The sequence below is a fragment of the Eptesicus fuscus genome, chromosome 6 (genome assembly GCF_027574615.1).
Source record: "Eptesicus fuscus isolate TK198812 chromosome 6, DD_ASM_mEF_20220401, whole genome shotgun sequence".
Taxonomy (NCBI): domain Eukaryota; kingdom Metazoa; phylum Chordata; class Mammalia; order Chiroptera; family Vespertilionidae; genus Eptesicus; species Eptesicus fuscus.
In genome coordinates, this window is record NC_072478.1 from 59,164,246 (window position 1) to 59,185,409 (window position 21,164).

A 21,164-nucleotide genomic window follows, 5' to 3' on the forward strand; every position below is an offset into this window, starting at 1 on the left:
GAAGGCCCCCATTTCACACTGCACACTTTCTGTATGGTACCTATTTCCTATGGGTTTTCTCTCTGCATTTTGCATGTACAGACTACCTCCCTAGCACCTCGCCGTTGCTGGGTAAGAACAGGGGAGATAAAACAAGACATTGGCATTGCCCTCACATTGTTTGTAGTCCACGGGGGAGATTGACAGTTGCAGCACAGCGTGGGCGGAGCTGGGATGCTGATAAACACAGGTGCACCTGGAGTCCTGAGGAAGGACTCGGGGTCCAGACCATGAGGAATGGTCACTGGGAGGGGATGCCCTGGAAGAAGTGAGACCTAAACAGTCTGAAAGGGTGAGTGGGAGTTTTCCAGAGCCAATATTTGGAAAAGACCATTCTTATAAAGGATTGCTTTAGGAAGCACGTGGCACCCTTATAATTAGTTTATTTGTGTTTTCCTGTAGACTCATGACATTTGGGGTGCTATGTGAAAATTAAAACTTAGAGAGAAAGGAGGTTTGCAATACAGTGTCCATGGACCTGAACTAGTCTCATGCTCTCCAAACCACATCAAACCTTTGATGGCCGTCACCAAAGTGAGAGGATGTATACAGATGCACTTCGTGAAGTACAGGGAGCCATCCACTTGTACTTTTAGGTTTAGGACTATCAGACAACCTTTATGGTGTATTGTCACTCCTTATAAATCCTCTGGTGACTTTAACCCTGAAGAACAGAAACCTTTGGAAATATGAAGCAAATAACACTATGCAATACACGTGGATATGCCACCAAGATGACAAAAATTGTACCTATGTTGGAAAACACATGGGGGCGGGGGGGGGGGGGCATGTAATAAAATTGCTTTAACTGTAACACATCCCTGAAGCCATTTTATTTGGGTAAATTTGTTTTCTCTAATATATATACATTGATAAACGTTTTATTCTGATGTCAATTCATCTCTTTGCATGAAACGCTTTTTATCTTGTAGCAGCTGCATTCCCTCAGCCCTCCAAAAGTGTCAGACCCTGAGAATTGTTTTTCACCAGCGTGTAGTTCAGGTTCAAATAGGGTGAGGACAGGATTGGTTACCATATGACACCTGCCCCAGCTACCCTGTTTCATCCTCTGGTTGAGTCGTCTAGAAACCTCAGATGTCTCACCACATCCAAGTCCCATTTTAAAAGACAGAGCCCCTGACACAGAGCCACCCCCAGGGCCAAGTCCATGGCTTCAGACTTGAAAGCAGACAGAGATTCCACAAGCTGGATTTTCCTTTCTGCTGGGTGACAGCACATAGCTGGCTTAGGGAATAGAGGGAGCTCCGAGGGGGCGTTGAAAACGATCACGAGTCGTAAGAGTTGAAGGCTGAGATTCCACAACCAGTCTGGGGCCATGGGCCGAGTTTTCTGACAGCCACCAGCTGCTGCACAGAGCCCTCGATGATCCGAGTTCCCACCACCAGGTTCTGCAGCAAAGCGCAGGCCTCACGCCCTCAACAGAAGTCAGCTCTGATAAGTGATCTTAAGCATGGAGCGACAGCCATCCCCTGGGCTGGAGACCAGGGTTTTGCTCTCTGCTCTTGCCACCAGCCCCAGACCAGCATTGAGTGGATGCTCTGAGGCTTGGAGTGATCCGTGAAACTGTTCCTCACCATTAGCACAGAACATTGAGAAATGGCTTTATGTATCACACTGTCACTTAACATCATTGATTCTGTAGACCTAGAAGGGCCCTCAGAGCTCATCCAGCCCATTCAACAGATGACCGTCCATGAGGCACATTGGGCATCAGAATTAGCATAGAGGTAGAGGGAAATGGATTGGCATAGTGGCAATAACATTCGTGTGTCTTCCATATTTTGCCATTAATCTGAGCCTGTGGATTTGAACAAGTCACTGTATCTCTCTGATCCTCAGTGTTTTCATTAGGAAGCTGAATTAAGTAGCAAAAACAACAGACATTTCTTGAACCTTCACTGTGTGCCAGGCGCTGAGAAAATGGTGAAGCTTTAAGTATATTAGAAAGCTTTGTAGACTTCAGACTCAATTCTCAAACAACCTATGAGGCTTTCTCCATTTTCAGGTGATGAAACTGAGGCATGGAAAAGATAAGGAAAGTTCTCAAGGTCTCATAACTGATAGCAGGCAGAGCTCATATTTGAACCCCATCCACCTCCCTTAACCTTGAGGGGTTCCTAAAACTTCTTCCTTGACACCCTCTGACTTTCTGACTGGGTGCAAGGGGAGACCTGAGCAAGAGGTGATCAGACATCATCTGCCTCCTTTTGTGTGTTCTGGCCCCGCCTCTAACACCCTGCCTCTAGGAACCTCCGGGCCATGCCTTAATCCTCAAAGCTTCCTTCCAGCTGTGTTTCCCTCACCACACTCAGCAAATACACCTGCAGGCCCTACCTGGTCCCCTTGCACTTTGTTGAAATACAGAAGGACTTTGTATTTTGGAATATGCAAACATCCTCATGAGGTTAGTTTAATTTTAACCATTTTCAAAGTGGGCATGCTGTTGTTTTGAAGAAAGAAACAACTTGTTTTGATAGTAGCGTTTGAAATGGATGAACCTTTAAGTCTATTAGAAGCCTGTCTTTTGTGTGTACAAGTGGAAGCAGAATTGAGAAGGCATGTGGTTCCCTGGGATGTGCAGGCTCCAGTTTGATGGAATCGCTCCATGATTCTGGTGGCTCAGTTTTCCTGTGTGGCCAGCGCTTCATCTGTAACACAGACGACAGTGATAACTGTGTCTGTGCATTCCCATTTACAGGTCATTTTCACATGTGTTGCTTCTTTTAATCCTCACTGACAGGACGAGTATTTTATAAATAAGGAAATTGATGCCCACAGAGGGTACAAGACTCGGCCAAGATCACCCAACTAGAGGAAGGGTCAAGCCAGGAGACAAACCCAATGTGACAAACCTCATTTCACAATACCTGGGTCTCTGAGGAAGGCAGAGAGCATTAACCAGATGCTTCTTATGCACGTGGGCACCTGTGGGTCTCCTAGAATAGATCACCACAGTCTGGAAATAGGAGATGTACCATACAGCTAAAACTGCACAGTCCTCTGAGTCCTCCTGAACGTGGGGATTAAGATTTAAGCTATCTATGATAGGTTCCACACATCTCTAGACCTGTGGTGCTTTCTATATCTTCATATTTTTTACCCTGTGATCAGGACGTGGGGATAAGTTGATGCACAGATTATAAAAAGCTATGAACCTTACCCGTAAAATTGTTAACTGTGTCTTACACAGTTTTCATCATGCTCTGTTCAATAATGTGGTGAAGGTGTAGTGATGAAATGATTTTCAGCAAAATAGAACAAGTATTCTGAAACATTTTCCATAATCTCAAAATGTGTACTTCCTTCGAGCCTGATTCCCAGGTGTAGAACCCGGACTCTGTATTATTCTGTATGTATAGCCCGGGACAGCTGGCAAAAATCAGGGTGAAGATTGCTGTGTTGCCAGTCGAACTTAAAGTGCAGTCAGCAGCCAGCCTCAAGGCCATCAGGGTCTTAGAACCCCTTCTTTGTTTGAGAGAGGGCAGCTTTCACCTCTCTATTTTCTATCTGACTCCTCAGCTATTCATTCAAGAAGTCCCTGCAGTCAGTTTCATGCAGGAACAGCCCTTCACCCTCCTTGAATGATCTGCTCTTCACAAGTGGCTATTGTTTTAATGTGAGACCATCTATATCAAAGCCAGAATGATCCCGGTCTGCAAATCTAAACCATGCTTTCCTATTTCCCTTGCAATCTCAAGAGGAGTCTTGAAGCCCTGTACACAATATCCACTTTCTGCATAAGGGCTTGAGCCGATGTGCCCACCCAACCTACTTCACTTATTCTCTATGTGAGCCTCATATTGCCAAGTATGACATGGACCCGCTGTTTGGAAAATGGAAATAATGAACTACTTATATGCTGGTTGTCAGTGTTTGAGAAGAGAAAATCCTAAAGACATTCTGTATTCTAAAACAATTTGGCTGATCTTTCTTGCTCCTTTTCTTTCTTTTCTCCTGTATTTCCCTCCAAGCCTCAGTGTTTATAGCCTTGGGCATTGGCAATATAAATTGGATTTTCAGAGTGAAAGGAAGCTGGCCTTCCTTGGAGAAGTCTCAAGAAGCCCTGAAGAAGAAAAAAATAGTCTGGGTGGCATTTGAAGTCTGTGATGCCAAACAGATGAGCCAGCGGCAGAGCTGGGCCATAGATAAATGGCACCCAAAGAAGTTGGATTGTCATGACTGTGTCTGAGAAGAGGTCCTTCAGTTCTAGAAGCCCCAGTGGGGCATCTGCAAGATTATGGAGCCATTGGTACCTTCAGAAGGCACCTGCAGGGACGGTATTTGAAAGGAGAACGTAATTAGAGAAAGTTCTGGAACCCAAGTTGCCTAAAGAGGAATGTTAAAAATCCAAAGAAAATCCATCTAGCCCTGGCCAGTGTGGCTCCATTGGTTAGAGCATCATCCCATACACTGAAAGGTGGCAGGTTCAATTCCCGGTCCACAGACATACCCAGGTTACTGGTTCAATCCCTGGTTGGGGTGCATATGAAAAGCAGCCAATCAATGTTTCTCTCTCCTCTCCTCTCCTTCCCTCTCCCTCTCTCTCTCTCTCTCCTCTCCCTCTCTCTCTCTCCCCCCCTCTCCCTCTCCTCTCTCTCTCCCTCCCCTCCCCGCCCGTTCCGCTCTAAAAAAAATTAGTAAAAAACATATCAGATTTTAAAAAGAAGAAGAAGAAAACTCATCTAAAATTACCATAATTTCTTACATTTCTAGGAAAGGGCCCTTAAAATACGGGTAATCTTCTAGGGTCAACCATAGTCAAAATTTTGGGTTTCTCTCTCTTTTCTTTCTTTCATCTTGCAAATAGACCTATCTTCACATGGGAATATTTGTTCAGCTTTTTAGTCTCAATAATCCTTTTAGAAGCAAAGAAAATTGAGGTTTCTGCCAGGGCTAGATGTTGACAACCTCACCTACTTTATCTTGTGGGCTCATGGGAAACTTCAGACAATTCCATCTAATTTATCATCCAAACCAGGTCACTTTGAGGGTAAAGGACACAAACCAAACAGGTCACCAGGATAACCATTTTAAGCTAGCAAGGTCCTGAGCAAGTCAGGAGGTGTGATCACCTTGTTATGCACAGTGAGATTCACAGGATGCCCAGAGAGTGAGTGCTAAACAGGCGCAATGACCTGAAACTATGTTTGAAGATTTCATTTCGCCATTGTTTACATGTCTACTTCTCTTTTACACAGAATCATCTCAACTTAGATTTCACAAAATACTCTCGCTCTTTTTCTTGTTCTACTACAACCTACATGGTAACTAGCTACCAAATACAAAGGGTCTAGAAGGAAAACACAAACCACTGGATATAAATAAAGTTGGCTTTTAGACAAGTGAGAATTTTAGCAAACTGAAAAGATGGTCTCAATGCCCGTGGTTCTGTTTGTCTGTAAAGCTCACATAAGTCATAAAACACACAGTATTTTGTAGCGTATAAATAGCCAGATATAATTTTGTTTCTAGTAAGGTGTGGAGCCATATTTATAAGATAGTTTTCTCTGTAACCTCTCTACATACCAAACACTATTTAAAATGTTAACCATTATAGAAAAATCGCCTTTTAGAACTTTATGCAAAATTTCAAGGAAATGAACTGAACCAGAAATGAACCGTCAAGAGGTATTTGGATGGGATGCAGCAAACAGGACATGTTAAAGCTCAGCCGAGTGGTTAAGCTACGTGGATCTCATTTGGGTTAACTAGTCTGTACTTGAGGGTTTTATGGCCACCAGGCCCAGTATTGTTAGAATGAAGGTGATTTTCAGACTCAAAAGTTAAAACAGTTCTTTCCATTGAGGCCCCATTACCCATCGCTGCTGTTTCGCCTTCTGCACATACTTCACGCTCTAACCTCTTAACTGGGGAGAGCCAAACCCTGATGTACACTTGAACCCTTTTATCAGCCACGGGGTCAGACCTCGTCTTATTTTCCCCCCTGTGTCTCTTACAGACGCAGAGCCCGGGCCCTCCTCTCAATGTATTTGCTCTAATCCTCTTCACAGGAAGTTTCTAGGGACCAATCAGAGCCACGTAGTTAATACAGTTTTCCTTTTAACCTCTTAGTCACTGGACTGGAGAACGAATAGAAGCCTCTTCCAGAATGACAATCCTGTGTTTGTTCCCGGAGCAGGTCAAGGATAGCTGGTCCTGCTCGCTGAGACACCTGTGTTCGTGCATTTCAGGGTAGTCATAAATACTCTTACGTATGCATCCACTTGAAAAGAAGACAATGTGCACATACAATGCAAGAAACAGTGAGATGTAATTGTGTTTAAATATGTTGTGTTGAGAAGAACATTTCCAGAAAAGAACAGTAAAAAGCGAATATTGATATCACTGAGCAGGAAGGACGAGAGAAAAACAAGAAGGAAACAGGGCTCATCCTGGCAGATTGAAGCCAGGGGCATTTTTCAGTTCAGCTCATTTTTCTCTGTTGTTTATAACCTGAGTCCCAAATAGTGGCCAAAGAATGCATTTGGTGTAATTTCATCGCATAAAGCACGTCCCTTTTCTGATTACAATATCTTGTCTATTGAATTTCCTCTATAAATTGATTTGCCTTTTCTCTAGCCTTAAAGGGAAAAATAGGTCTTGTTTCCCACTTATTTCATAGCAAAAACTTAGACAAAACTTACTCTCTTTTCTTCTTTTATTTTTATTTTTAGAAGGTATAAGTGCATATTTCTCAATGAAGAATTTTTTTTAGCTGGTGAGAATTTTCTTATGGTATTGTTATTTTGCTTAGTGTAGGATTTTTAATTTTTCTCTTACTAAGAAAATAATATGTGTTTGTTGTAGAAAATGTTTTTGAAAATTCAGACAAGCGAAACCAAGACAATTAAAAATCATAAAATCACAATGCCCCCTAGTAACTGCTTTCAAAATTGCTGGTGTGTTCATTGTTTTATGCTTTTGTTTATTTTCATTATTAAGGGGCTTTTTTCGAGGGAAGGATTCTGCCCATTTCGACACGGTATATTTGTAGATGCATGTATCTCACGCCTTAATGCTGCCGGATCTATATGATAGAATAATTTTTTTAATGACTGGAATATTTAACCAGAAAATATCTGACATGTGCAGCTTCTGTGCAGCTTTAACGGTGCCCTGGTGAGAAGCAGCCGTCGACGCTGTCATTTCCGTGCACACACACAGACATCCATCCATCATGAATATTTAAAATTCAATCATTAGGTGCAGCGGCGGCCGCCGCAGCATATTTGTTGCAACTGATCAGCCACTAATGGTTTAAAAACTTAGAAATTGGGGGCTGCCTTTGTCAATTCAAGAGGATTATTCCAAGCCACTGAAGCTCCTTGTCAGAATGGAAAAGTGTATTAAAAGAGATGGGAGTGCAACCCCGGGGTTGCTCACAATATATAATTTACTAAGCACACATGCTTAAGAGAAAAACGGATCAGAGGGGAGAGATTGGAGATCCCTAAAACAGTCTCCTGCCCAGATCAAACGTACCGCCCAATAAGCAAACAAACAAAATAGTCCAAATTCTGTTTCTTCCTGAATCCCACACCGACCGAGGTTCTGGTGACGAGGCCCGTGCTTTGTGAGGCAGGCTGGGCTCCAGGCATTCGTTCTTCCAGATGAACTTCCTTCCCAAGCGAGCCTTTCACAATAGCAGCAGCAGTGTGTCCTTCCCAGTCATCAGGTGAAGTCTGCTTTCTCTCATTCCCTGGCATTTGGTGACCAGCAAGGAGGCATGGTTGGAAAGTATTTTTAAAGATTCTGTTTTCTGAGCTTAATTTGCACAGTTCACTGGCACAATCAGCTTCCTGGTGCTGGCCACACACTTTGTTTCTGAATCCTTCCCCTCTCTCTAGATCAGACTCAGAAGGCACTGTACAGAGGCCCAGAGAAGGCCTCCAGCTAACCTAATACCCCCACATAACCTGAGCTGTCAGAGTCCATGAGAGAACATGACAGTATCAGGGCGGTGTGCACGGAAACACATTTTAAACAAGCGCTCTGGACTCCCTCTGACCCTGGCAGGAACCGTGCAGAAAGTGGTTGATGATTTGCTCAACAGACTGACTCAGTGAGTGATCTTGTTCTTCCGCTCTGCCCTCGGCACCCAGCTGTCCACACTGACCTGGGTGGACAGGGATCTCCACTAACCCAGGAGAAAAGAACAGTTTGTGTGTTTTCTTAATGTTCTCATCTTACACAACCTCTAATGGAGGAAGGAGAGAAGACTGAGAAAGGAAAGAGAGGGACGGAAGGAGGGAGGAAGATGTGTGAAGTAGTGAAATTTGTACCCATTTGCTAGTCAGCTGGAGCTCGGTTCCATTACCCCATCTCTGGCTGCCTGGCTTCAGAAAATCCCAAGTGTGAACTGTGAAAATCTAATTGAATGATGTGAGGAGAAGCAGAGCCATCCAGTCTCATTATGCTGCTTTGGGTCCATCGCCCCCCCACAGCCACGCCCATTGCCATTCTGAGATCAAAGAGCTGTGACATGCATCAGCAGCTTCACAGGGAAAAGCACACGGTTTTCCTCCAAAATATCAAACTGTATCCCCTCGATTTCCTAAATTACAGGATATCCCGATAAAGCCACCGATAGGTATTTCTAAGTACAGCAAAGAAGCAAATGCGTTTAAATGGGACTACGGTTTAAGGGCCGTAACTGTATAGAAAAAGCTCTATCTGCCACCAAAAGTCATAACCGAATGACTATTTTTAAATACATCTTCAAATGTAAAGTAATGTTTAAACTATTATTAATAGACCATTTATTTCTTAAATGCTTCCTCTTACAGACAAAAATGCTTAGTTGGGTGAGAGAATCTGGCTAGTAAATTAAAATAAGATGCTGTGCTCGCTTATTATAATCCAGAGCTTAGTCGACAGGGCTCCCGGCAATCTGCAGGAAGGGAAATTAAGGCACAAGGTGACCCACGGAGGTTTGCATGAAAAGGCAGCCGCAAGTTGTGGAGAGCATTCAGCTCCTGACGTTTTTGTGTCTGTCAAGCTGTCACAAATACAGTGAGAAAGTCTGCTTGGGGCATTTCAGACTCGGAATTCTCTGTTTATATGGATGTTGAGATTTCCTTCTGCTCTGGTGGAGGGGGACACTGGGGGCGGGGGGGGGGGATATGGGGGACATCTGTAATACTCTCAATAATAAAGATAAATAAAAATAAAATAAAATTATATTCTAGACTAAAGGGTTAAAGATTAACATTTTCCTGATCAACCTTACTCTGACTCAAGATTTACTTAACTGACTGTCCTTTTACTACTGTACAGATTCAATCTGTTGGGCAAATACAATCATTCTGAAAATGACCTACCTATGTATTTATTCTATTTTTTTATTTCAGAATTATCATCATATCAGGCGTAAGAGGAGGTGTGCCAATGAAACTATTCTATACCACTTGCCATAGATTTATAAATGGGACCTAAAAGAGAAATAAGAAATCACATCATATGTGAAAATAAGAAATTCCGCCATAAATGCTTCGTTCACATAAGCATCATCTGTTTCAAATCAAAAAACATCAAGATGGGTAAAATTGTGTTCCGCGTAGCTTCCTGCTTTGTCTTGGTCTTACGCCCATCTCACTCCAGATGGCGCTGGCTTTGGGGACCTAGGTGCAGTCAGGAAAAGGGCGTGGGCATTCGCGGACACTTTCTGACATCTCTTGTGCAGAAAGGAACTTGTCATACCGCAAAGTATGATTTCCTTGTACTTAGTTAATTTTTCTCGTTTAAGTTCCTACCTGGCCCTCTCTGCCAGCTTGGCCTCATTCAGACACCGTGATCTTGGGTAAAGACACTCTTCTATTTTCATTCTTCATTTGCAAGTCTGTCCCCATTTCTGTGTGGGTGGACCCTCCAGTACTCTGCCCAGTCCCGCCATGTGGCTGAGTCCTTCCTTCTCTCTGCCACCCCGCCGGTCCCGCTTCATCTTCTTACTTCTTCGGTGGGTGCTCTCTGTTGGCTATGGTGCCATTCCTGATCTCCACACACATGCTCTCTCCTGGATTCTGCCCTCAGGATTAGATTCTGGGAGCCATTAGGCCTGAGTAACTTATTTGCCTAAAAGTCAACACCCATTATCTCTTATTTAAAAAAAAAAAAAAATCCCCTTGGGAGGCTGGGGGAACAGGAGAAAAACCATGTTGACAATATAAAGAAGGGAAAGAGCATAAATAGTGTGGACCAGAATCAGGCAGTGACAGGCTTTGCCCAGCCCTCTGGCCCCTGAGCAGTGGCTCTCTGCTCCCTGCTCACCACGTCCCCAATCTCTCCGCTGTCTAAGTCTTCTATCCTGGTCCACCTTTCTGCCATTCCACTATTGATGGCTCGTGCACTTGGGTTGTTTTTCCATAGTTCCTCCATCTCACCCTCACGGTCAATGCCAGCCCCTCCACAGCACGGGAAGAAGAGTACTCAGCTGCGATAATGGGGAGGGTACCGTCTAGGAGGGAGAAATGGGAATTTTACAAGGCACGAAGCAGACGGTTAAGGGCCACACACGCGCAGCTCTGACAATCTGATTGTCACGACCGATTTCAAACGTGTTGGCAGGGATTCTCATCGGGCCTTAAGAGATTGAAAAGCTCGCCAGTGGTCTGCTCTGGGAAGGACCCTACCCGGCTTGGTATTGTTACCAACTGCCCCCCCCCAACACACACACACACACACACACACACACACACACAGACACATACACACACACACAGACACATACACACACAGAGACACACACACACACACACATACACACACACACACATACACACACACAGACACACACACACACATACACACACACATACACACACACACATACACAGACACACACACACATACACACACACATACACACACACATACACACACACATACACACACACACATACACACACACACACACATACACACACACACACACACACACACACACACACACACATCATATCTGGGCCTAATGAACAAGATAAAGACACCAGAACGCCACCAACATCGAAACGGTGGCATCTAATTGATTTTCATCTTAGTTCAACAGTGTGACCAGAGGGATGTTTCAATTACGACCACCATATGGGACAGCAAGTGCCTGATGAGCAGGGACGCGCCTGCTCTGCATTCTTTCAGGCAACTCCTCGTTATTCCTCAGGTTGTTGCCTCCATTGGTGAAATCACGCCCCCGTGGACTCAGTCCGCACAGGTACTTGAAGGCGCTGAACTTACAGCCAGAGCTGGTGGAGGTTCGGGAACAAGCTGGGTCCCCCACACACGGCTCCTACTGGGGTAGGTGGTGCAGCCGCCGCCGCAGACTCCCCTCCAGCCTCACCTCGCAGAGCTGCTGTGAATCTGATAAATGCCATCCTGAAGAGCAATTGATTTATTAATTAGCTGATTCAGAATGTTCTTAGGACTCATTTGGGATACGGAGTCGTTATAATTTAAAAATGTCAGTGCGTGCGATGGAAGCCGAAATGGCACCTCCCAGGGGCCCTGTGGGCAGAGCTTGCTCCTTGGCTGGGTGGGGTTTTCTCCACGGCCTGGGTGCCACCCACAGGAAGTCGCCTCCTTGGGCCCGGGGCGGCGGGGGTGGGGGGGGGGGGGGGGGGGGGGGCGCGAAGGGTCGGGAAAGGAGGGGAAGTTCCCACCATGAAACAGCCGGGATCCAGACTGGACCAGATCAAGCAGGAGAGTTTAGCTCTTAAACTCGGGCTTGTCACTGGTCCATTAGAGGACAAATTAAGGGTCTTTAGTTTAGGAGTGACTTCTAGAAAATCCCCGACTGCATATAATTACCTGTATTTATGAGTAGGTGGTCCATGAGTTTCTTTCCAACCAAAGAGATGATGAGCTAAGAATTGGAAAATAGAGGCTAGATTCTGTTATCGTGAGTGTTATCTAAGCAGGTTTTTGCTTTTATGTTTGCATTGTCCTTAAACATGGGTAACTAAGACCTGACAGTATGTTGGCATTTTTTGTTGGTAGTTTTTGAATCACTCGACTTCCCTGTCCTGAATAATAAACCCAAAATTGTTTTGTATCAACTTATTGTCTGGTGTGCTTTTGAATGTGAGCACATGTACCCAGAAAGGTGACGTGTCTTGGTAGCAGACTCACCTCGGGGCCAAAGAACGGCACGTCCTTTCTGCTGGCTGCTGAGCGCTGAGACTGAGGAGCGGGGCGTGGGAAATAGGGCGACGGCCAGAGCCGTGCTGTCACTCATACACACCGAGCTTTGGGGAAAGGCCGGTGCCACCAGCTATGGCTTTAGACCTGCCTTTGCCTTAGGGGGAGAAGGAGTTGAAGAAGGCCTCCTCCGCTCCCAAGAGGAGGCTCGCTCTTCCCCTTTTGGAGCTCCACTGCGGAGCAGGACAGACAGCCGGAAAGCCTCCTACGGGCCCCCGCCGCTGCGGAGAGCAGTGCAGGATCCCCCAGAGCCGTGGTCGGCAAACGGCGGCTCGGGAGCCACATGCGGCTCTTTGGCCCCTTGAGTGTGGCTCTTCCACAAAATACCACGGCCTGGGCGAGTCTATTTTGAAGAAGTGGCATTAGAAGAAGTTTAAGTTTAAAAAATTTGGCTCTCAAAAGAAATTTCAATCGTTGTACTGTTGATATTTGGCTCTGTTGACTAATGAGTTTGCCGACCACTGCCCCAGAGTATCCAGACCCCTGGCCCCCTGCATGGGCTCCATGCTCACAGAGGCACGCGCCTGTGTGCTTGCGTGCTTGCGTGTGTGTGCGTGTGTGTGTGTGTGTGTGTGTGTGTGTTTCTCTGTGTGCATCTAGAAACCCTACCTCCTAGGGTCGTGGAAGTGATGAAACTCAATAATGTATATGAAAATGTCTGATATACAGTAGGTGCTCAGTAAACATCAGTTCTCCTTTTTTCAGATGTGTGCTACAGTCACTTACCTCTTCTGTACTTTAGTTTCCTTTTATATAAAATGGGGGATAATAATGTCAACAAATACTTCCCTGCTCTGTTATTAAGCAAGTTCTTTGCAGCAGTAGACCCACCCTCTCTCCTTTTCGACTCCCCGTCCTTGTTAGACATCTCTCAAGCCTCTCCGCTTCCTGCGGCCCAGGGTCTGGTCACAGCGCCCGAGCAGGGCTGTCCTGTGTGCGGGCTGCGAGCGCCGCGCCCTCCCGGGGGACGCCTTGTCGGCAGGTACTGCCCCAGCCTGCAGTGAACCGACGACCTTTTATTGATTTCTTGTGCATCTGGCTCTGCTGTGATACCAGGAAGAATGGAGGTGGCTGGCCCTGGACTTGGTCCTGGACAAATAAATGTGTTTGTCAAAGCCCTTTCCTGACACTGGTTGTCTCAAGCCCAGGTGGCCCTGTGGAGGGTAATTAGTTCTCTTTATTGGAGGGAACCTCAGGAAGCTCTGGACTGCTTACCAGGGGACACATGCAGAAAGGTTTTGTTAATGCAGCTGTTCCTGGCCTTTTCATTGTGCTAATGGGCAGCCCGTAAGAAATTTAACTTCCTGTCGCTGGCGCCACGCAGCACCCATCAAACAAAGCATTGTTTCTCCGCGCTGTTGATATGTGACTTGTGGAGGCCCGCGATAGGATGCTCGTTTTTATCTGCTACATGCACAGCGCTTGTAAAAAACCAGCAGTGGCCTTGTTACCACTTGACACGACACTAGGTTTAGCTGTTTGCACTGACACACGGCTGCACCCTCTTAGAGCTGCAGCCCGGGGTCAGATTCATTAGAGAGCGCAGAGGCGCCCAGAGGGAGGCGGCATCGGGTAAGGTTCTCTCTGCTCCCCTGTTGGAAGCAGCCAGGCAAGGAGCTTGCATCTTGGAATGGGTGACTTTTAATTCTTTTCTTTGTTATGATGAGTCAAGAATCCCTGTTTATTCTTTGGCCATACATGGAGAAGATGAGAGGAAGAAAGAAAGGTCTGGAAATAACGTTCACCCCCCTCCCCCCCGCCCCCCGCCCCTGGTGAAGAAGAAAAGGAATGCCTGCCTCTGTGTGTTGCTTTTCTCTGCTAACGTGGGCTCTTTGTTGCCCAGCAAAATGCACGTGTCTTTCCTGCCACAGCAAAGGCAGCTGGGAGGCGGGAGGCAATGGAGTGGAACCTGACACTTAGAGGTTTGTTTCCTCCTCTTCCCTCCCTGTGCTGTGAGGATGGCCTTGGAGCCACATGTCTTTTGTGCGAGAGTCACTATCCCTTCGGACGTTTCAGAAGTGGAGGGTGCTCTTCCAGAATTCGGGCTTCCCTGTGCCATCACTGGATCAGACCAGTTGCTGCTGATCACCTCGGACAGCGAGGGTGCTCGTGGCACTGAGAGAGGGAGCCCAGGCTTCCTCTTGCAGCATCCGCGCGTCCGTCTGCCCGTGAAGCAGCATGCAGAGGAACGCACGTGGCAGAGAATGCACGTGGCAGGGGAGGAGCTGCCTGTGCGGCCCCGTAAGAGCTGTGTGTGGCCGGCTGGCCGCACAGGCAGGCAGAGCAGCCATCTCCGTATACAGGGAACCTCAGGCCCCGCCACCCATCGCTCATGCATCTCATGCCCTGTCACAGCTTCTCTGACAGGCTGCAGAAGCCCCGTCCCACCGCCAGCTTTCCATGAGGGTGTAAGGATAATTAGCGCATTTCCTTGGGTTAAACAATGTACCCATTTAAAAAGCAGCTACCACTTCGTTCTGCCCTTGCCGGTGGAGACCGGATCACTTCCTTTGTCAGGAATATCTTTTGTCAGGCCCTTTCTTCCAGCTGCTGCCGCTGACATGGTGCAGGGGATTCTTCTGTCTGAATGCTTCTTACTGGGTCATGCCTGAAGCACATCATGTGACAGAATAGTGCCACTGGCTCTCAGAGCTCCGAGAAGTTTTATCGGGATCAGCAAGGCTCTTCCTGCCCAAGCATTAGGCTGCCCAGTTTGCAAGGCCATTGTCGGTCGGCTGACCTGGGATTCACCAGCTGCTCTGGAGAGAGATCCCCCATGAACTGTGTTTGCCTGTGTGCCCAGCACACGGTCATCAAGGCAGTGTCCCAGGGGCCAGGGGCTGGGCACCATTCAGCAGCTCCATGTCACTTCCTGTCGTTGCCGTCTCCGTCCAGGTCTTCTCCACGGCCCAGCCAGGATGCTGCCAAGCACTTCCAGGCACAGGAGCAGCGAGATGGTCATGGTTGGCTAAGGGCTTGTGCACCAGATGCTTTTCTATCTTTTGGCGGGGGGCTAGGGGGGACTTACAGCATGTTTCCATTCACCTGAATTTACGCAGAATAAATCACATACCCTTCCTGGGGTTTAGGTCACAAAAGCAGGAGCCATTATTTTTGGGTCCTCATCTCTACTGCCCGCCACCAGCAGCAGCAGCCCCCCCTGGGCACTTCCCCCTGGCTCCCCAACACAGCCACCATCTCCTTGTCTCTTTGCAGGTCATTTATAATCAGTCGTCGTGGCGTACAGGCCTCATTAGTGATATAGCCATTCCTTCAGTGCTTCAGAAATAATCATTTAGAAAAAAATGCACGGTTTCCTTCCCTTGAGAGCCCATGAGTGATGAATTTATTTCAGTTTGGCTGGCTTGGCTGTCTTGCTCAGCCTTATTTCCATATTTATTTCAACAAACAATGTAGGGTGGGACGGGAAAACACACGCTGGGTGTACACACAGGCGCTGCGGATCTGCTGCCAACGCGGGTCCCCTGGAGGGGGTGTCCGAGGAATGCTGGCGACAGTGCCCTCCATTTTAGGAAAGAATACAGCTGTTGGATTAGCACGGGGCGCTGTGTGCAGAAGACGAGCTAGTTGGTGATTGCTTGTATTCGAAAAAGTGTGGGCCACAGGCCAAAAGCAATTGATTCTTTTGCCGCCATCCTGGTAAGGAAAGTGTCCTCCCGGGGTGCGTTAGCCCTTGACCCCCTGCGCGTGTAGGATCTGATGTGTGTGACGGTGACGGTGGACGGAGATGAACTTTCTGTGCCAACTGAGGACCCCGGGCCTCTGTCTGACTCTCTGCAAGCAGACCTCATCCCTGTGAGGTTGGGAGGGGCGAGTGTGGGGTGCAGACTGCTCTGACGAGGAACCGTGCCGCAGGTCCTTGATGGCAGTAGTGTCCTCAGGCCAGACTTGCAGATGTGCAAGCCACCTGGCATCCAGATCTCCGCCGTCCTGAAAGACTTTTTTGGTTTTACTGAGAATGTGGCTAAGGCTCGGCACTTAGCCCGTCTGAGTTTTTTAGGGTGAATGTTTCTAAGTGACCTCGGCACCAGGTCAGAAGAGAAGACCTCAGAAGTCTGAGCCACGTCACTATTGCAAGCCAGGAAGACAGGCGCATACCACATCTTGAATCTATGGAGATGCTTTGAAAGTGGCAATTAGTGTTTAATAATAATAGTAGTAGTAGTTTTTCTGTTCTATTGTGAAAGGAACTAGAATGTGCAAAACAGTATCTTGTCCTAAGCATAACAGAACATCGTTTTTCCTGCAGAAAATTTACACAATGCACCCATTTCACAAGAGAATGAATGGAAAAAGCAAATGAATAGAAGAACCCGGAATAAAAATGTTTGATTCGGGGATCCGAACAGCAACACTTGCAGAATTTCTTTTTCTCAGAAATGCATTTTTTCTGAGCTGAAGATTCCTTTTTCTAAGAAAGATGTCTTGCTTTTCCCAAACTAGTTCAATGGACAAAGCAGAGGTGTAAAAGAAGGATTGAACAACATCTAATGGATACTAGCCACCCCCAAATTAGACTCAAAATGACACTAGACAGGAGGGGCTGTCTACAGGGGAGGTGGGGAAATACTGCTGAAATGCAGTGTTTTCTCAGAAATAACACAAAAAAGAAAGTTCAAAATCTAGTTCCTGGTTGAAAAATGAAGAGTAGATTCACATACATGCTAATATCAGTATTAGGAGGAGCTGGAAACCCAACAGAGGGAGGCTTGTTATAGAGACATGCACAGGGCAGCCAGCCTCCCACAATGAACATCTAGAAAAAGGTATTCCAACCCCAGTCTGTGCCAGTCCGGACTGCGCCCTCATGGGAGTGTAATCTAACAGGGACAGGTCTCTCTGTCAGCTTATCCTCCGTCCTTTTCATCTAATACAGACAAACACTGTGGTTTTTTTCAGCCAGCATAGCGTTTATTATCTTTACAATTAGTAACATTATAAAATAACTAGAGGCCCAATGCATGAAATCCGTGCAAGGTACTTGGCCCTCGCAGCCCTGGCTTTGTCTGGAAGGTCGTCCAGACGGTCGTTCTGCTGTTCGGTCTAATTAGCATATTAGCTCTTTATTACGTAGGATTGTAAGTGTGATGGAGGAGAAAGTGCCCCCTCTTACCAAGGAGAGCAGAACGGTGGGCTTGTGGGAAAAGAGATTGCGCTAGGGATGGTTTTGGGGTTAGTTAACTCTTTAGCAAATGAAAGGCCTGTAAGCTCGTCCTACCTTCTTGGAGAAACAGTTGAATCACAATAAGAACAGTATTGTTTTGTAAGTGAGAGTAATAATGAATTCCACCAAGAATAAAGTTAGTCCCTGCTCTCCCACATTCCTCGGCCTTTGGAGATGTGCACAGGTGCCAGGAAGCTGAGAAGGGCCCCTTATCTCGCTACCAAAGGAGGGCTCCCGCACTCCTGGGGTGTGCTTGCTGGAGCTGTGCTATTCCGTTTTTAATTGGTAATCTGACCACCCTTGAACATGGCATTAAGACAGCAGAAGTTGATAATTGAATGAGGTTGAGCATCATTGTTGCTTTGAGTTGGAAATAGTTCTCATAACAACCCTCTGAGGGTATTTCCTATCCCCAACCTAACTCCTTCGCATGTAACCTTAGACTGTGTAGGTCTGTGATTTCATTGTAGTCAAGCATTTCCCCCAACTGTCCTTGCTGGGTTTCTCTCCTGTTACTGATGGGCTGGCAGACAGTTGGAGTGTAAAGCAGACAAATTGATTGAGTGGCTGAAATGTAGATGTCTGGTCTCTATGACACCTTTTTTCTCCTATATGTATTTACCTGCTTTTTACTTTGGTGCGTTTTCTAATGTGGTTTATCTCTAGAAACTACTATGAAGGGAGGAGACAGGACAGTGAGTCTTGTCTTCTCACTGGCACCTCAGCCGTAGAGAGCCAGGGCCACGATGGTGCACCATGTTGACTGGCTTCCCTGATGAGGTTCCCGGGGTCTGCTCTCTTGCAGAACCCCAACAGCACCCTCTGGCACAGCCCCCCAGGTCCCCTCACCCAGGGCTCCTTTACAACTTCGGGGGGGGGGGCATAAAAACGTGTTCCTGCGTGTCAGCTCCCTGAATGATAAGGTTATTCTCTTCTCCATTTCATAGGTGGAATGCTTTCTTATAATCTCTGCATTTGGATTTGCTTCTTGGAGCCACAAGAAATTCCTTCTTTGTGGAAATAACATTTGATTCTTTTGCCATTGTACGAGGGAACGGAAGGGCCTCTTTGGAAAAGTTATATTAGACTTTGAGTGAGAGAGAGCAGGATGGGAGAGAAAAAAACTCCCAGATGAGAGTTAGGAAAATTGGGTTCAACTCAATGAGCTGATACTCCCAAGTTACTCATTTTGCCTCAGTGACTAAAGGTCATTGAGGAAAATGGGGACAGTCCCCACTGGTAAAGTGGGAGGTCAAATTAGATAATTTCTAGGCTCCTTTCAGCCTTAAAACTATTTCCCCAGTCTGTGGATGTGGAATATTACCTTGGGTGTGTATATGTTACTACCCACTGCTGGGGCGACTTGCTAGTCATAGTTTGCTTTGGAAGCCCATAGATTCAGAGTCTGTAAAGAAAGAATACGGCAAAAAACAAAATAACATCAGTCTTAGGACACCTCAAATGATAAATGAAAGCTGAACTCACGCATGTTTCGTCAGTCAGCAACGTTCATTGAACACGTAGTATTTGTGGCATAATAGCAGGTACCCTGAGGCATGAGCTAAAGCTCGCTCATTCCCAACACAGGACAGAAACATACAACACAGGCCACCGAGGGTGCTGTGCACGCTGCTGACACATGGGGCTGTCTCTGAGCTGGGGTGAAGGGGTCACCTCTCTCCCTTAGCCTCTGCTCTGAGTGAAAACTTTTACTTTAGTTAAACTTTAGTTAACTTTAGTTAAATCCAAATTACTCTGCAAGAACACGCATCGGAAGAGGGGAGACTCCCTGGTCTTACTCCCTTGTCCCTATAACTGGGACTTTGGCCGGAGCTTCCTCACCCAACCAGAAAGCCAACCTTCCTTCCCCTTGTGAACTGATCAGTATTAACTTCTCAGAATAAACATAAAATCAGCCCATTTCATGTTTCTCCCCGTCTCTCTAACCGTACTGAACACCTCTCCCAGCTCTCCCAGAGAGGGGTGGTCACCCTTGGATGATCTCCGTGGCCAACGGAGGTGTTAAAATTACTTTGCCTCAAACAAATTCCCAGAGTGATTGTATGCAGTACCCCATGTTCAATGAACCCTGCTTTCTTCCACCGTCCCCCCACCCCCCGCACTAACCCAGCTGGTATTGGGCAGAATATTTAGAGCTTTGCTGCTGTCCGGGGGGACCTTTCCTTTGGAACTTGTTAGAAATGAGAAGTTCAGGCCCCTCCCAGGACCAACCAACGCAGAGTCTGCGTTTGACGCTGGCCCCGCTGTGCTCTGCTGCTCAAAAAGCGCTGTACCACAAATGCCACTGGCTAGTCTCTGGACCCCCAGGCCTCATGGAGGGGTGGCCACTTGGGTGTCCAAGAGCAGGAACAGGCTGTGTGGAGTGCTGGCAGATAGCGGGCGCTGCGGGGTGGCCCTCCCCTCCTGAGAGCCGCCAGGTCTTTCAAGCCAGCAATTGTGATCCACAGAAGATAGTATTGTTCCAAGGGGAAGAAAGATCGATGGTTAACCACACTCGAAACCCATAATATCATCAGTTGTTTAATACAGACTCCAATGGAAGTGTGAATCCTTTGGCAGGAAGCTTTTGTGCCGGAATGAAGATAAGTTTCCCATTGAAACCCACAGTGGGCGGAAGTCTCATTTCAAACCGGCCGTGTGCGGTACTTTCCATTTCTGTTTTCCTTGTACCTGTCACCAGGTTACATTAGTGATTGGGGACTTCTGTTAGGAGAAGTTTGAATGTGAACTGAGAGCAGGGGGGAGCATCTTTTTCCCCTACCCCGCCCAGCTTCTTTCACTGACGCTTCTTAAAAATCCTTGCTGGTGATTTCTTCCCACTCTGGAAGCCTACCCCACCCCGCCAGGGCTCCCTATATGAGTGTGGATACAGCCACCCGCTTCTCTAAAGAGCCTGTGGGAGAATCCCTCCCCCCTCCCCATCCTAGCCTCACCCTGGTTCCCTCCGACCAGCTGCCTCTGCTTACAAGCCCCTGGAGACGGCAGCAAATGGGCAGGTCAGTTTGTCCCTGAGCCCCAGCCCCGGGCAGTGATGATGGAGAACTCTAAGTGACCAACCCTGGGCACTCCCGTCTTTGAATAGCAAGGAAAAGCAACAGCTGCGAGAACCTATTCTTTCATCTTAGACTTGGGGCCTCTGAACTCGGAGTTGAAACACTATTTCTCATCATACTCCTTCCACGAGGACCATGATGTCTCAGTAAAAAAAAGCATTTATTTCTCGGGTTTTCCCCTGTCTTTTCTCTTCCCCCCTGGCTGTTCCCCTTTCCTCCCACCCCGCCCTCCATTCCCCTGCTCGCCCACTCCCCAAATCGAACATGTACAGATTTTACGGTTCACTGGAGAATAAGTGGCTGTCATTTCACAGACGGGCCAGGATGTAATTAGCCACAATGCATCGGAGTAATGGAACAGATGTCTCTTTGTAAACTGAGTTTGCTGCCGGGCACCGCGTGTGTGTGACCTACTGCCTGCTCCAGGCGATTCCACGCTGCTCTCCCCGCCACCCCTTTCTTCCTCCATCTTCCTCTGGCCCTCCTCTGGGTTCCTGAGCCAGAGGCTGGGCAAACTGAGGGTTTGTGTCTTGACCGGTTTTTGTTTTCCCCTGTGCTGCCCTGGCTCGTGTCTGCTGCTGCTGAAAAACTGCTGGCAACGTGACGAAAAGTGGGTGAGCTGAACCTACACTTACTGATGTAGTCATTCACAGCAA

At 47.1% G+C, this 21,164-nt stretch overlaps 1 protein-coding gene across 1 annotated transcript in view; it reads left to right on the forward strand.

The window, feature by feature from the left end:
- Window positions 1-21,164, forward strand: part of MAML3 (mastermind like transcriptional coactivator 3) — a 392,298-nt gene that overhangs the window by 262,301 nt on the left and 108,833 nt on the right. The gene's annotated exons all lie outside the window — the stretch shown is intronic.